This window comes from Dendropsophus ebraccatus, chromosome 5 (genome assembly GCF_027789765.1).
Source record: "Dendropsophus ebraccatus isolate aDenEbr1 chromosome 5, aDenEbr1.pat, whole genome shotgun sequence".
Taxonomy (NCBI): domain Eukaryota; kingdom Metazoa; phylum Chordata; class Amphibia; order Anura; family Hylidae; genus Dendropsophus; species Dendropsophus ebraccatus.
In genome coordinates, this window is record NC_091458.1 from 141,950,619 (window position 1) to 141,968,426 (window position 17,808).

The following is a 17,808-nucleotide window of genomic DNA, read 5'->3' on the forward strand; positions in this document are numbered from 1 at the left end:
TAGTTTGTCTCAATAAACAAAATGTAGAGAGTTTACTCTTTGGTCGTCTTTAATGTAACAGGGGTTGGGTTAACAATTGGGTTAATTTCTTTTTGTCAGTATTTGGTCCTTATTTTAGTCAGTGTTTTTAGCGAAAACCAGAATGCATGCCTGTCATTGCTTAGTTTTTTTAAAACTGGAACTTAGGGTTGCCTTTGAAACATCCTAAGAGCCTTAGTTTGGTGCACGAGCACCATTCTTAAAGGGGTTATCCAGCGCTACAAAAACATGGCCACTTTCTTTCAGAGACAACACGACTCTTGTCTCCAGTTTGGGTGTTGGTTTTGCAACTTAGTTCTATTGAAGTGAATTGAGCTTAAAGGGGTACTCCAGCAAAAAGCTTTCCACCAGTAATTGAAACACATTACAAAGTTATATAACTTTCTTATATGCTTCAATCACCTATCTGCCCCCTTCTCTATCTTTTCCCCCTTACACCCCTTCAGGAAGTGAAGTAAACTCATTCTTACCTAATGACTGTTGACCCCAGGAAGCCATTTTATGATAATGACATCATTAAGAGGGAGGTGGGTCTAAACCCTTTTAAGCCAGCCTCCCTTTGTCAGATGACTCGGGTTGCTCAGCTCTGATTGGCTGAACAAGTTGTAAGCCATCTAACAGTTTTACAGAGTCAGTTAGACATCACAGGAGACAAAGTGCATCATGGGAAAGCGCAAACCAGGAAGTAAAGAAAAAATAGACACAAACTGGAGCTTCAGGGACCTGCAAACAGTGGGAAATTCAAACGGAGACCGACTCGGGAGGGATGGTAAATGTAAAAACTATGTTTGTTTTTTATCAGCACAAGAGTTTCTCTTTAATTGCAAACCACACCTTAACTGGAGTGAAGCTTTCTCTGGAAGAAAGTGGCCATGTTTTTGTAGTGCTGGATAACCCCTTTAATAAGGCTAGTGCAAAGAACTCAGATACTTAGGACATTTCCATTACACGGAGAACTTCCATTAGCACCTATGCCTGCACACAATATTTTAAAGGTATTCTGGGGAGTTTTTTTAAATCAACTGGTGTTAGAAACTTTTCCAAATTTGCTAATTACTTCTATTTAAAAATCTCCAGTCTTCCCGTACTTATCAGCTGCTGTATGTCCAGCAGGAAGTGGTGTATTTCCAGTCTGACATAGTGCTTCCTGCTGCCACCTCTGTTCATGTCAGGAACTGTCCAGAGCAGGAGAGGTTTTCTATGGGGATTTGCTGCTGCTCTGGACCGTTCCTGACCTGGACAGAAGTGGCAGCAGAAAGCACTGTGTCAGATTGGAAACAATACACCACTTCCTGCAGGACATACAGCCGCTGAGAAGTGCTGGAAGACTGGAGATTTTTATATAGAAGTAATTTACAAATCTGTATAACTTTCCAACACCATGATTAAAAGAAATATCTATCTTATGACGACTGAACTATGTCGGGAATATTTTAAAGTGAACCTGTCACTAAAAGTACACTGGACCCCCTCAGCATGCCATCCATTTTCTGCTGGGAATTTGTCTATCCATGGAGGCGACCACAGTGTGTCTGTACGGCATGCAACCCATGTTCCCTTACAATTGGGGTTGTGCATATTACTTTATGATCAACTTGATGGATACCTGAACCTCTGGCAGTGAACAGATTGCATGCCGAGCGGGTTAAACATACTTTGTGAGGGGTTTGACCACTGACCGTTCCTGATTATGACATTTGGAGTGCCCCTTTGTGAATGTAGCAGTAGTATTGTGGCTTCATTCACACTGTGGGACTGCTGAAGATCGTGGGGACTATCTTACCCACTATATTTTTCAGACCCTCTAGAGTTAGGGTCCTATTAGACAGTCTGATCATAAACTGTAAACGAGCGCCGATCTTTACTGAGCAATTACACGGGCCGACTATTGGGCAGCAAGGGCTGCACTGACATCATTAGCGATGTCTGTGTAGCCCTTGCCTTTAGTGTAAAATAATAATGTATTAACTCTCCTTACCACGTTCCCCGGTGTCTGAAGCTCTGCCTTCTCTTCTAGTCTCTGCAATGACCGGCTGCGACTGCTCAGCAAGTCACTGGCCATGGCCTGTCTCAGCCAGTGATTGGCTAATCAGCGGTGGCCTGTCAGTGCAGAGACCGAAACAGAAGGCAGGGCTGCAGACACTGGGGAACATGGTAATACTTTATTATTTTATACTACAATCATAAGCCGCTGACCGCGCATCGCTATTACGCGTAGCTATTACAAGTAGCGATGCATGCCCAATGATTTTAGGTCTGGACCTAAAGAAACGATCAGCCGATGATAGTTTCATTGGCTGATCGCTCTCTCTATTACACGGAGTGGAAATTGGCCGATTACCCCTCCGTGTAACAGGGCCCTTAGAAAGGAGTGACTGTGCACATAAACTTCAATCATACTGCTCCAATCAAACAGGCACTCAGGACCCCACCCCAACCTATTATGTGAATGGGTAAAAAAGTTGTAGTTTTGGGATACCCCCATTTTTATTTTGTGCAGTAGTAAAATAAAAAAAAATCTACAAAACTATATAAATGTACTATCCCTGTATTTGTATCGGTAGACAGGATTAAGTTAACACGTTAAACTAAATTTGCTAAATTTCTCCCCCCAGCTATAAAAAAAAAATAAATACAGCTTGACTCTTAAACAGGATTTAAAAGTTCTGTCTCTTAGAAGGCAGGAATAAATAAATAAATAACATGCTGCATCCTAAAGGCAAAAATAGGCAGTGGAATCCAGCCAAGATTTAGTGCCAAATACGTCCAAGAATAAACCCCTAAGGACTTAACTTTCCATAAACAGGTACCTGATACAAGGCCTACATTTATGGGCCACAAGTGGGGTGCAATATATAATGCAATATAAAAAAAACACAGCACCGGCCCACAGTGAGTGGTCAATCAATAGGGTACGTCTTCCTGTTTCCTATTTTTATAAACTCTTATTTTTCTTAGTCCTTATTGAACTGCTTAGTGAATGGATATTCTGTATTCTTAATGATGTCACTGCTAATCTCTAGTGATGGAAAGGTGTATTCTCAGGGATGTTAATGGACGTAATGTACAAGTCTCTTAGTGATTTTTTTTTTTTTTAACCATTCCTGGATTATTCCTGACTGATGTGGTGCTGGTTGTTCATGTACAGCAGATATTGTGAATCAGTGTGACAAGAGGTTGGTAACACATTATGGTAAGTGCCTTACAGCCCTGGATCTGGTGGGATGACCTGTGTCACTGGCCTCTGGTGCAGATCTGTTCAGAATGTGCATTTCTCCATGTGATCATCGTGCTCAGCACTTGTCCGCTGATGGGAGAGGTTTAATTATTGCAGCAGTTTTCTCTCTTTCCATTTTCTCAAAGTTGGGATGTTTGGTTAATGACTGGTCGCAGTGACATGGTTTCCAGCAGGCACTGTATTAGATGACTCTTCTGGAAATGATCTGCTCACGGTCACAAATACAGACTGATCAAGGTGAATGAGCGCGGTGTTCAGCACCGTGACATGAATGAAGCTTTGTTCCTGCATTCAGGCCATTGTCATGGAAACTGCGAAGACGTCATGGGTCTCCGACTATTACTTGAGAGAGAGAGAGAGAAAGGAAGGAAGAGCTGGAAAGACATGATCTTCATACAGAGGAATGTATAAAGGACAGATGAAGATGTTTTATGTTGACTACTATATGTAGGCCTTGGTGTATCCTGTGTCAGATTGTAACAAATACTGACACCATGGGGTTGGGCAACGGCATAACACGCTAAGAGATTCAGATATGTGGGCCAATAGAGGAGGACTTGACATCTAGTTGTTTAGACTCTAGAGGGCACTGTGGCCTGCCCTCACCAGGCCGGGGGGAGAACAATGAGGTGCCATTGACTCTCCAGCAAGGGTTGGGGGGAGGGTATGTCCAGACTACGGAACCCCAGCGGGAATTCCACAGCTTGTTTGCAGACACGCGCATCCCCGCAGGTCCCATAGGCTTCATTCTATGGTTTGCCAGATCCCGCCGTCCGCCTTTGGGCAGACGGCGAAATCTGGCAAACCATAGAATAAAATCTGTGGGACCAGTGGAGATGCGCGCATCTGCGAGTGAGCTGCAAAATCTGAGGCAGGTGATCCTCTGGGATTCTGTGTGCACATACCCTTGGAGAGCGATGATGCGCCATTCCCTCTCCAGTAAGGCGGACAGTGGCCCCTCATGCGTTCAGTCAGTGTCCAAACCAAAGCGCTGTAGAAGAATGTAGCGTCATGTGGCCAATGCCAACCAGACGCTCTGCTACAATCACACCCAATGAGCATTAGTAGTGCCCAGCAAGAATAACAATGTTTAATATTTCAAAACACTTTATTATAAAAAAACAACTATTTTTAATTCATATTATAAGAGCACATTTTCATAATTTATTCAGATTCCAAAACGAGACACACAAAACCAACATCTTGTGGTAAGCATGTACATTAATAATCAAGATTTCAGATTGGGAATTGCATTAGCTGATATATATTAGTGTTCCTTGAGAGGTTCTGTTTTTAAAATTAATGGGTGACAGGTCTATTAAATGCACTTTAATTAAATGGCCCCCAAAAAATCTATTTAGGAAATTTTCATGACAATTTGCCACAAAACTTCGAAGCACTCTCTAATGTCCTAAAAGTGTAAAAGGGCGCTGCAAATATAATGCACACATAAAGTAGACATATTGTAAATGTACAATATGTACCTACCCATGCACGGGCAGGTAAGCATGGCTAGGTAAACACTAGCAGTTCAGCACGGGCGATTTATTACTTTTACCAGCACAGCAGCTATATACTACTGGGGGAGCGCACATGGGGGCTATATACTACTGGGGGAGAGCACAGGGGGATATATACTATGGGAGTGCACAGGGGTCTATATACTAAAGGGGGAGCAACAAGGGGGGCTATTGTAACGCCTGGAGTCGTGGATCCACTGAACCGTCACTAGCGATGGCACTCACCTCACCAGGGAGCGGAGTCTAAGGGGCCGCTGATTTTCACCAGAGCCCGCCGCAAGGCGGGATGGACTTGCTGCGGCAGGCGACCCCCAGGTCGCTACCCCTGGCTTGGTTGCTAGTGACAGCAGGCGAGGCGTGGCAGGAGCAGTAGGCAGAAGATAGTGCAGGCAGAGGTCTGTAGGCGTAACCGCAGGTGGCAGACAGTACTCAGGAAACATTGGGTTAAGCAGCGGACAGGAGCTAGGGACCGGGACAGTGGACAGGAACTGGGAACAAGGACTGAGGTCAGGAACAACAGGGAGCTGGGCCAAACGCTATGGGAAGCATGTAGAGGCTCCGACACCTGAGGTGGAGCAGGGCTGGAATTTATAGGAGAGTGTGTGTGCAGCAACCAATTAGGGGCGGACTGCCCCTTTAACTCTAAGACAGCCAGCGCGCGCGTCCCCCCGGCACAGTGACGGACAGGAGCGGGGCGAGGTAAGGCGCCCCCCGGGCCGAACTAGTAGCAGCGCCGGGTCCCTGCACATGGACCCCGGCGGCTGCATCGGGCAGGGGGAGGTCGCGGCGGCCCAGAGCACGGGATGCCGCCGCGCCCTTGACAGTACCCCCCCCTTTGGCCTCCCCCTCTTTCTTGCCTGCAGATGGAGGCAAATCAGTGATGAAGTCCATCCCTATGTGGCGCCAGGGACGGGCTGGAACTGGCAATGGCTGAAGTAGACCGGCAGGTCTTTGACGGGGTGACTTGTTTTTGGCACAAACGGCACAGGAAGCCACAAAGTCCTTGGCATCCTGGAGGAGATTGGGCCACCAGTAGTGGCGACAGATCAATTGCCCGATCTTTTGAGCACCCGGATGTCCGGCCACAAAAGAGGAATGACCCCACTTCAAAATTCATCTTCGAAGTGCAGGGCGCACATAGGTCTTTCCGGGAGGCATTCTCTAAAGAGTAGAGGTGGCGACTGGCACTAGGCGATCGGGAGGTATAATGTGGCGAGGGGATGTGGATTTGCGGATGAAACCCTTCTGTAAGCTCTCCCGGATGTAGGAGTACATGGCCTCAGTCTCGGGTACGGAGAGAGGGTACACCCGACCTCGTGGAGGAGAAGTTCCAGGAAGGAGGTCTATGGGACAATCGTACCCCCGGTGAGGTGGTAGAGAGTTCGCCTCCTTGGCAGAGAAGGCATCAGCCAAGTCTTGGTATTCTGCCGGTAGGCCGGATAGAGACTTGGCGGGGTCAGGTGACGACATAGAGTATTTGGGCTGGGGTGACTTCAGACACCGGTTGGAACAGTCCTGATCCCAACTGAGAATCTCCCCGGTTCTCCAGTCCAGCTTAGGGGCATGTAATTGCAGCCAAGGGAGTCCCAGGAGGATGGCGGAAGAAGAATGGGGCAGGATGTAGAAGGAGATCTTTTTCTGATGAAAAGTGCCCACCTGGAGGACTAGAGGTGCAGTCTGGTAGTGCACATGGTTGGTAAGAATCTCGCCCGTGACCGAGGAGATAGTCAGGGGTCTGGCAAGTTGGGTCACGGGTAGCCGCCATCTTTGGACCAATGTTGCTGCAATAAAACTGCCTGCTGACCCAGAATCGAGAAAGGCAGTAGTCTGGTGATTTTGTCCCGTGGGTGTCTGGATGGAGACTGGCATAGACAACCTTGGAGAGGTGGCATTCACACTTAGGGAGGCCTCTCCCACCGGACCTAGGTGCTGGCGTTTCCCGGACGCTTGAGGATGTTGGGGACATCTCAGCCAAAAGTGATCCGGGCCACCGCAGTAGAGGCAGAGATTCAGCTCCAGACGACGAATTCTCTCATCAGGCATCAGTTGAGCTCATTCCACCTGCATAGGAACCTCAGGAGTCGGCTGGGACAGCGGAACATCAGGATTCTGGAAGACCGGCGCCAGCTGGTGATGGCGACGGGACAGGCTTAGTCGCCGTTCATGCCGGACCTCCTCCTCTCTCTCAGAAAAACGAGTATCGACCCTGGTGGCCAGTAGGATGAGTTCGTTCAGGGAGGTAGGTAGGTCTCGGGCGGAAAGCACGTCTCTCACCCGACTGGACAGGCCCTTCTTGAAGGTGGCTACTAGAGCAGCCTCATTCCAGTCTAGCTCTGCTGCCAGCGTGCGGAATTGGATGGCATAGTCGCCAACGGTGGAACTTCCTTGAGAGAGATTGAGGAGAGCTGTCTCAGCCGAAGACGCACGGGCAGGTTCCTCAAAGACGGAGCGAAACTCGTCCAGGAAAGTTTAGAGATTGGCAGCAGCAGGGTCATCTCGGTCCCAGAGAGGCGTGGCCCAAGCCAGAGCTCTACCCTCCAGTAGGCTGATGATGAAAGCCACTTTAGAGCGCTCAGTGGAAAACTGACTACTTAAAAGTCAGGAATCCTCTGCACAACTTGGGATCGCCTCCGTATTTACTCGGGAGAGCCAGTCTAAGTCTCGAAGGGGCTGCAGGAGGTGGAGAGCGCTGGGCTGTAGTATGCTGCTGTAAGGCGGCGGTCAGTTGCTCAATCTGCTGCGACTGTTGCTGGATCTGTTGTGCCTGTTGGGCGACCACTCGGGCTACGTCACGGATTTCAGGCACCTCGCCGGGATCCATGGTTGGAGCCTACTGTAACGCCTGGAGTCGTGGATCCACTGAACCATCACTAGCGATGGCACTAACCTCACCAGGGAGCGGAGTCTAAGGGGCCGCTGGTTTTCACCAGAGCCAGCGCAAGACGGGATGGACCTGCTGCGGCAGGCGACCCCCAGGTCGCTACCCCTGGCTTGGTTGCTAGTGACAGCAGGCGAGGCGTGGCAGGAGCAGTAGGCAGAAGATAGTGCAGGCAGAGGTCTGTAGGCGTAACCGCAGGTGGCAGACAGTACTCAGGAAACAACGGGTTAGGCAGCGGACAGGAGCTAGGGACCGGGACAGTGGACAGGAACTGGGAACAAGGACTGAGGTCAGGAACAACAGGGAGCTGGGCCAAACGCTATGGGAAGCATGTAGAGGCTCCAACACCTGAGGTGGGGCAGGGCTGGAATTTATAGGAGAGTTGAGGGTACTATTACACCAACAGATCTGACGAAAGATTATCTGCCAAAGATTTGAAGCCAAACCCAGGAGTGGATTTGAAAAGAGGAGAAATCCAGTCTTTCCTTCCTGTTCTCTGTTTATTGTTTGTTCCTGGGTTTGGCTTCAAATCTTTGGCAGATAATCTTTCGTCAGATCTGTTGGTGTAATAGTACCCTGAGTGTGCAGCAACCAATTAGGGGCGGACTGCCCCTGTAACTGAGACAGCCGGGGCGCGCGCGCCCTAGGAGGCGGCGGCGCACATGCCAGCCGGCACAGCGACGGACAGGAGCGGGGCGAGGTAAGGCGCCCCCCGGGGCCGAACTAGTAGCAGCGCCGGGTCCCTGCACATGGACCCGGCGGCTGCATGGGGCAGGGGGAGGTCGCGGCGGCGGCCCGGAGCACGGGATGCCGCCGCGGCAGCTATATACTACTGGGGGCAGTCACCCCCTTTGTACTTTATTTCAAAGGGCCAGTGAGAGAAAAAATGCCAGATTTCCCACCAATAAGCATCAATTCTGTATGTAAATAGTTCAACAACGTTTGTGAAAAGTAACAAAACACGTTTACTACCGATGTTCAGCTCGGACCTTCACCTGACAAAAGAGGAGATATTCCTGACCTTTAAAGCGACTCTGTACCAACAATCTGCCTCCACAGACCGCTTGTACCTACGGATAGCTGCTTTTTACCCAAGATCTGTCCTGGGATCTGTTTGGCAAATGATGCAGTTATTGTCCTATAAAACAACTTTTAAACTTGCAGTCCTGTGTCACATTGGCATGGCCTAGAGTGTGTATGCCCTAGGATTGCAACACCCCTCCGTCCTTCCTCATGACTAGGAATGCCCCCGGGCAGGATTTTTCCTATTCCTCACCTGTCTGAACACTGCACAGGTGCCTTAACGATCTAGCTCCTGTGCAGTGTTCACACAGGTGATGACTAGGAGAAATTGTTCTAAGGGCATTCCTAATGATGAAGAGGGAGGAGAGGAGGGACTGAGGGGTGTTGCAATCCTAGGACATGGGTACTCTAGGCTATGCCAATTTGACACAGGGCTGCAAGTTTAAAAGTTGTTTTTTAGGACAATAACTGCATTACCTGCCAAATGGACCGCAGGACAGATGTTGGATTAAAAGCAGCTATCTGAAGGTACATGTGGTTTGGGGGGGGGGGGGGGTGTCAGATTGTGGGTACAGAGTCACTTTAAGTTGGTTATCTAGACTTTAAAACAATGGCTGCTTTTACCAAAAAACAGAGCCTCATCCGTCCTCTGTGTATTCTTCTACAACTTAGCTCTATTCACTTTAGGGGAACTGAGTAGACGTGTTTTTCTAAGTCTGAATAACCCATTTAAGTTTGAAGGGCCTGATGAATTTTGCACCTAACAGCCTAAGGAGCAGTCTACAATGACTTTTATGTTATGTAGTTGGAACGCTGGGTAATTTTTAACCAATAGTAAAATGGGGTTGAAACTGGTTGGAGAGCCCAGTGATTCACAATCAAAACGTCCCACTAGGATGCTGCTCAGACCAGCTGATTGTCAGTCCCGGCCTGTATCATATACTTGTCTCCTGTAGATAATGAGTCAATGCTGCTGAGGGGACAGGGCAGCCTGTTTAAGGGAGGGTATGTTCACACAAAGGCAAAAAACAAATCCATGTTTATTTGAGCAGAGGTCAACACTGGGGTTCAGCCCTAAAGCTCCCACTCATTTTAATGGAGGCTTCAGAGTGTAACTGTGTGGAAAGAAAAGGCATGCCACTCTTTTGTTCATGCAAGTTTTCCTCTCCTATTGAAGTCAATGGGGACAGGAAGTTAAAATGCACACCACATGTTTTTTGAAGCAGAAAAACCACAAGTTTTTCCCCATTGTGTTATTAGTAAAAGTCTATTTATGTTGGAAATAAAGGAATAAATTTAGAGACATTACTAATCTACACTTCTCTGGCTTCATAATGGTCCACTGGGGATATAAGGTCTCTCAGGTATCCGCATACCTCAAATGTCACCTGACCGATGGTGTGGAAAAGTATCAAAAAACAATGACAAGACTGGCACCGCATCTCCTATAGGAGTCGCTTGGGAGCTAAGTATATGCATGTTTTATGTACAACAACTATAGTTTGTTCTGATTTGATGGCGGATGCCAGAGATAGATCCTTCCAACATGCTGAATATATGTGCTGCATTTAGGCTTATTTTTGGCTTCATAATGGTAATAAAAGTGTATTTTGTGGGTGAGCAGTGATGGTGTCTTTTGTTGGTGAGCGGCGATGGTGTCTTTTGTGGGTGAGCAGCGATGGTGTCTTTTGGAGGTGGGCAGTGATGGTGTCTTTTGGGGGGATTAGCAGTGATGGTGTCTTTTGTGGGTGAGTGGTGATGGTGTCTTTTGGGGGTGAGCAGTGATGTCCTTTTTGGTTGAGCAGTGATGGTGTTTTTTGTTGGTGAGCGGTGATTGTGTCTTTTGTGGGTGAGCAGTGATGGTGTCTTTTGTGGGTGGACAGTGATGGTGTCTTTTGGGGGGATGAGCAGTGATGGTGTCTTGTGGGTGAGTGGTGATGGTGTCTTTTGTGGGTGAGCGGTGATGGTGTCTTTTGTGGGTGAGCGGTGATGGTGTCTTTTAGGGGTGGGCAAGGATTGTTTCTTTTGGGGGTAAGCAGTGATGGTGTCTTTTGTGCGTGAGCAGTGATGGTGTCTTTTGTGCTTGAGCAGTTATTGTGTCTTTTGTTGGTAAGCAGTGATTGTGTCTTGTGGGTGAGCGGTGATTGTGTCTTTTGTGGGTGAGCGGTGATTGTGTCTTGTGGGTGAGCAGTGATTGTGTCTTTTGTGGTTGAGCGGTGATGGTGTCTTTTAGGGGTGGGCAAGGATTGTTTCTTTTGGGGGTAAGCAGTGATGGTGTCTTTTGTGCGTGAGCAGTGATGGTGTCTTTTGTGCTTGAGCAGTTATTGTGTCTTTTGTTGGTAAGCAGTGATTGTGTCTTGTGGGTGAGCGGTGATTGTGTCTTTTGTGGGTGAGCGGTGATTGTGTCTTTTGTGGGTGAGCGGTGATTGTGTCTTGTGGGTGAGCAGTGATTGTGTCTTTTGTGGTTGAGCAGTGATGGTGTCTTTTGTGGGTGAGCGGTGATGGTGTCTTTCGTGGTTAAGCAGTAATGGTGTCTTTCGTGGTTAAACAGTGAGTGTGTCTTTTGGAGGTGAGCGGTGATGGTGTCTTTTGTTGGTAAGCAGTGATTGTGTCTTGTGGGTGAGCAGTGATTGTGTCTTGTGGGTGAGCAGTGATTGTGTCTTTTGTGGGTGAGCAGTGATTGTGTCTTTTGTGGTTGAGCAGTGATGGTGTCTTTTGTGGTTGAGCAGTGATGGTGTCTTTTGTGGGTGAGCGGTGATGGTGTCTTTCGTGGTTAAGCAGTGATTGTGTCCTGTGGGTGAGCAGTGAGTGTGTCTTTTGGAGGTGAGCATTGATGATGTCTTTTGTGGGTGAGCAGTGATGGTGTCTTTTGTGGTTTAGCAGTGATGGTGTCTTTTGTTGGTAAGCAGTGATTGTGTCTTGTGGTTGAGCAGTGATTGTGTCTTTTGTGGGTGAGCGGTGATGGTGTCTTTTGTGGTTGAGCAGTGATTGTGTCTTTTGTGGTTGAGCAGTGATGGTGTCTTTTGTGGGTGAGCAGTGATGGTGTTTTTTGTTGGTGAGCGGTGATTGTGTCTACACAAGATCTCCCCCGGTCTCCCTCCTCCTCCACCCTCACTTAGTGAACAGCTCACAGGCTCTCAGCCTGCAGTTCCCGCTCCCGCCGCTAGGGCGCCGCCGCCTGACTCGCAGCTTGTTCAGTGGAGGAGATAGGCTGCTGCCACATCTAGGATACCCCTGCTCAATTGTTGTGCTGTAAGAGTGAGGTCAGGACGCGTCCACACTGGGCTGGATTACAGGCGGCTTCCCTCGGCGCTGGGGCACGGTGCCTTCTGGTAGCAGCTGACGGCCGGGCGTCCTTGCCAAGATCCGGTGGGTACATCCGTTTGTCTGTTTTCCTGGGAGTCATAGAGAGGGAAGGATGAGAAGCGGCGGAGAGAGCGGCATCAATGGCCGGTGCTTCTCCTCCACAGAGAGGCCTCTCGGCTCCTTCTCCCTTCCCTGCTGGATCCGGGCCGGAGGCGCCGAGTCCCCGGGCTGCCGCTGTGTGCGGGAGAGTCCCCGGGCTGCCGCTGTGTGCGGGAGAGTCCCCGGGCTGCCGCTGTGTGCGGGAGAGTCCCCGGGCTGCCGCTGTGTGCGGGAGAGTCCGGGCGGATCAGGCGGCTTCTTGGGAAACTTGTCTGTGTTCCATCATTGTACCCGAGAATCTACAAGTACATGAGATGGGAAGTGAGTGTAGACTCCGGACTCATCAGCTCTCATACAGTGCCAGTGTCCTCACAGTGTAATAGTGTACAGTGCCAGTGTCCTCACAGTGTAATAGTGTACAGTGCCAGTGTCCTCACAGTGTAATAGTGTACAGTGCTAGTGTCCTCACAGTGTAATAGTGTACAGTGCCAGTGTCCTCACAGTGTAATAGTGTACAGTGCTAGTGTCCTCACAGTGTAATAGTGTACAGTGCTAGTGTCCTCACAGTGTAATAGTGTACAGTGCTAGTGTCCTCACAGTGTAATAGTGTACAGTGCCAGTGTCCTCACAGTGTAATAGTGTACAGTGCTAGTGTCCTCACAGTGTAATAGTGTACAGTGCTAGTGTCCTCACAGTGTAATAGTGTACAGTGCTAGTGTCCTCACAGTGTAATAGTGTACAGTGCTAGTGTCCTCACAGTGTGATGGTGTACAGTGCTAGTGTCCTCACAGTGTAATAGTGTACAGTGCTAGTGTCCTCACAGTGTGATGGTGTACAGTGCTAGTGTCCTCACAGTGTGATGGTGTACAGTGCTAGTGTCCTCACAGTGTGATGGTGTACAGTGCTAGTGTCCTCACAGTGTAATAGTGTACAGTGCTAGTGTCCTCACAGTGTGATGGTGTACAGTGCTAGTGTCCTCACAGTGTAATAGTGTACAGTGCTAGTGTCCTCACAGTGTAATAGTGTACAGTGCCAGTGTCCTCACAGTGTAATAGTGTACAGTGCCAGTGTCCTCACAGTGTAATAGTGTACAGTGCCAGTGTCCTCACAGTGTAATAGTGTACAGTGCCAGTGTCCTCACAGTGTGATGGTGTACAGTGCCAGTGTCCTCACAGTGTAATAGTGTACAGTGCCAGTGTCCTCACAGTGTGATGGTGTACAGTGCTAGTGTCCTCACAGTGTAATAGTGTACAGTGCCAGTGTCCTCACAGTGTAATAGTGTACAGTGCCAGTGTCCTCACAGTGTAATAGTGTACAGTGCCAGTGTCCTCACAGTGTGATGGTGTACAGTGCCAGTGTCCTCACAGTGTAATAGTGTACAGTGCCAGTGTCCTCACAGTGTGATGGTGTACAGTGCTAGTGTCCTCACAGTGTAATAGTGTACAGTGCCAGTGTCCTCACAGTGTGATAGTGTACAGTCGGACAATCTATAGATAGGAAGCAAAGTTATCAGCAGTAATCTGCCTGGTGGGAAATCAGCAGTAATTGGTTAATTCCCTGTAATTCTGCCAAAGGGAAAATAAAGCATGAACCATTGGACAGTCAGGGTGGGTCCTCCAGAGAAAGAGAGAGAGGCTTTTTGTGGCCCCCTTGGCCCTGGCTAATTGATGGAGGTCATGAGGTCATTAGCAAAATTGTCTTCTCTCAAACTTTGGCCCCTCTGTCTCGCTGTCATGTCCCGACCTTCGCTATAAGAGGACATCCCACATCTGTAGGACTTAGATTGTCCCTGGTGACATTTGTTCTGTCAGATGAAGCTCGTTCACAACTGTGTCCCCCCCCCACCGAACCAGGAAGTGAGAGCAGGGCCGTGCTGAAAACGGGGAGATTGAACAATTCGGGAATACATGTGACGTTTAATGGTGACATCTTGAAAGTCGTGATCGGCAGGGGAGCGGGGAATTGGCTGCTGGGACTTCTGAGGCCTCACTATTGCAGTCCCATGTCAGATTTCTGACAGGCCCATTTTAACAATTCCTAAGTGCTGTTCACATGACTGATTTGACGCAGAGATTCCACTGTGGAGCCCTCACATTCAGAGACATAGCAGGAGGGATTCAGCGCGCAGTTTGCGGCGGAGTCTTAGCGTCGAATCCATAGTGTGAACAGGCCCTTATTCTAGACCAAAATGTTATGTATATATCGGCATATGTTAGGGTCCATTTACACAGAAAGATTATCTGACAGATTATCTGCCAAAGATTTGAAGCCAAAGCCAGGAACAGACTATAAACAGAGAACAGGTTATAAAGGAAAACCTGAGCTTTCTCCTCTTTTCAAATCCATTCCTGGCTTTGGCTTCAAATCTTTTGGCAGATAATCTGTCAGATAATCTTTCTGTGTAAATGGACCCTTAAAAATAACTTTTAATCATAATAAGTTTTAAAGGGGTCCCGGATCGCGCCACGCCCTGTCCCGCGGAATTTCAAGTGGAATTGGTGGTGGAAAATTAAGCACGGATTCCACCCGAGGGTGCACACTGAACAACAAGCGTGGAATTCCATGTCAGTTCCGCGCAGAATGTGGGAGAAGACTTAGACAATGTTGCAGAGGAAATTCGTTATGAAGTTCTGCGCATATTTCGCAGCATACAGGCGGAATGCAGAAATTCCAAGCTCCATTGACTTCTATGACATTTCTCTAGCAGAATCCGTCCAAAGAATTGACATGTTAATTCTTTGGGCTTATGCACACTGAGCAAAAGACGTGGAATTGAAGAGGAAAGATTTCTGCTTGAAATACCTCTTCTATTCTCCTCTGGCAGAATAGAAGCAGAAGAGGAGCGGACTTTGAGTGGACTTTGAGCAGAATTCAAGCAAAATTCAAGCCCTATTGACTTCTATAGGATTCCTCTAGCGGAATCCGCCGAAAGAAGTAGTATGTCACTTCTTTGAGCGGAAAGCGGATTCGCAACGGGAATTTACAGACAGAAATTCTGCTGTGTGAAAAGCACAGCGCAAAGCTTATTGAAAACAGTGGAAAAGTGCTTTGCTGAATTTAAACAGGCGGATTTCCAAACAGAATTTAGCGCAGAATCCGCTTGAAAATCCGCCTCTTTTGCTCAGTGTACATGAGCCCTTTGGGCAGAAAGCGGATCTGAGGTGGAACATTACGTGCGCTCACGTGCGCTCACAGCAAAGCAGAAATTCCATTGAACACAACAGGACATTGCTCTGTACATATTTTACACACGGAATTTTAAACGGAATATACATTAAAGTAAGCGTGGATTTCACTGGAAATTCCACGCCTGTTGCTCAGTGTGAATATAGTTTAACAGACTTATCACATTACAGACCAGATGTAAATAACAAAAAAAACGCAAACGTGGACACACGGCCTTACAGACCCATCAGCTGCTTCTCTACAGTCTCACTAATGAATAATTCCAATGGGAAATTCTCCTTGAGATTTTATTTGCATTAACAATTAATCCACTATTCTCAGAGTTTGGCTCCTTATATGAGGATAATCTGATTATGTCTTTCTAGAAAGCCGCTCTTATAGGCAATGAACCTTTTGCATCGTCAGCAGTTCTCTTTATATATAAATATAACAATATTCTGTTTCATACCTTTTTTGAAATAATATTTTTTTATATTTTTTACCTTTTTCTATTGTTTATACTTAAGAGAAGAGTGGTTGTTCATGGAATTAAAAAACAAAAGGAAGGAAGAAAGAAAGAAAAAAAAAAAAAAAAAGGGGGGGGGGGGGAATAATTTTTTTGTTGTAAGGGCCAGGGTCATAGCTTTAGTTTGCGCTAGAGGTGGTGGTCTTTGTTTTTGCTATTGCTAGTTAGTGCATATAACTGGGACCATATTACACAGCTTGATCAATAATGTAAATGAAAGCCGATCTGAAAGATCACTTCACTTCATTGGTCCCATCTCAACACGAGGGAAGTCGACATTTGTTGCTCTCTCTCAATCTCACTAAGTTGCTGGAAATAATATAAATGATATATAAATGACAGACTAGAAGGACCGGTTTATCTTTTACTGACAACCATCTTCTATGTTTGTAATTTCTTGGAAGCTCTTTACACACTCACATTGGTTCTATTCCAGCAAGTTTCCATTGCTGTTTAACCACTTGTGAACCATTTAGCATCTTAAAACTTCCAGCTTGTCAGCATGTACGGTAATTCAATCCTGCAGCTAGATGAGAGGGAAGCCGGATGTCTGAGACAGACACATCACTCTTACTCATTCCACTCACTGCTGTAGTTCCATCACTCTCGGGTGTCTGCGGGAGATGCTGGTCCCTAGTAGATTCACATCAGCTTTCCAACCAGTCAGGAGGTTGTTTTCCCTTATGTCAGCCCCAGTTAGGGCCCTACACGGAGCGATAATCCACAGAATTAGGACAATTCTGCAGATCATCATTCTGTGTAATAAAGACAATGATCAACTGATGACAACGAACATTGTTTGATCATTTTTTTTACGCCCTGACCTAAAATCATCGGCCGCCAGGCTGAAGATTGTGTAAAAAAACGAATAGAGTTCACACGTACCTGACCACACTCCCTGATGCTTCTGCTCGCTCCCCTGTACCTTCCTGTCTGCAGCGGGGGGGTGGAGCCTGAAGTGACAGGCTGCACAGCCTATCACTGGCCGTGGCCTCTCTTTTCAGTGGGCAGAAGACGGGAAGGTACCAGGGAGCAAGCAGAAGCATCGGGAGCATGGCCAGGTAGGTGTGAACTTTATTATTTTATAAGGGCTGCACGGACATGGCTAACAAGATATATACAACCCTTGCTGCACAATGGTGCATCCGTGTAATAGGCTCAGTAAACGAGCGCCGATCTTTCAGATCGGCTTTCATTTACATTATTGATCAAGCTGTGTAATATGGTCCCAGTTATATGCACTAACTAGCAATAGCAAAAACAAAGACCACCACCTCTAGAGCAAACTAAAGCTATGACCCTGGCCCTTACAACAAAAAAATTATTCCCCCCCCCTTTTTTTTTTCTTTCTTTCTTTTTCTTTCTTTCGTCCTTCCTTTTTTCCCCCCTTTTTTTTAAAAAAAAAACAACAAAAAAAACTATTGTGCTGCATATAAAAAGGACTTTGAATGAAAGGGGGAGCACAGCTTCGAATTACATGCCAGCAATATTTTTTTTTTATGAGGAACATCGGCATGGTGAGGCTGACCCCTAAAGTAGGGTGTTAGGTGAGTATGCCTTTTTTGTTTTCTTTGCAGCCCCTACTATATATAACAAAATGTTATCATCCAGACTACTTAATATCATCCAGACTATACTTAATACAGCAATGATCGATCAGATCATTGCTGTATTACTCATCTGCAGTAGACCAGATGAATCGCAGGAAGGGGGAGGGGAGTAGATCCTCCCACTAGACACCAGGGATAGGGGGAAACAATACATTTAAATGCAGCTGTCAGTTTTGACAGCTGCATTTAAATGTATAATTAGTGGGTGGGGCGATCGGACCGTGCCTGCCAATAGCCGTGGTCCAGGACTACAGATAGCACCCGGGATTGCGGTGGTTCTGTCACACGGCGACCCCTCTCTGAACCCTCCTCCCGCATCAGGGCATAAATGTACTGACTGATGTGGGAAGGGGTTAAAGGGGTACTCCGGCGCTGATTAAAAAATAAATCAATCAATGAGTCAT

At 47.3% G+C, this 17,808-nt stretch overlaps 1 protein-coding gene across 2 annotated transcripts in view; it reads left to right on the top strand.

Moving 5' to 3' along the window:
• Window positions 1–11,891: 11,891 nt before the first annotated feature.
• Window positions 11,892–17,808, top strand: part of CUEDC1 (CUE domain containing 1) — a 71,268-nt gene continuing 65,351 nt past the window's right edge. For both annotated transcript variants that reach the window (XM_069971498.1, XM_069971500.1), the window contains exon 1: window positions 11,892–12,067. The gene's annotated coding sequence lies outside the window, so the exon portion shown is untranslated. The remainder of the gene's footprint in view (window positions 12,068–17,808) is intronic.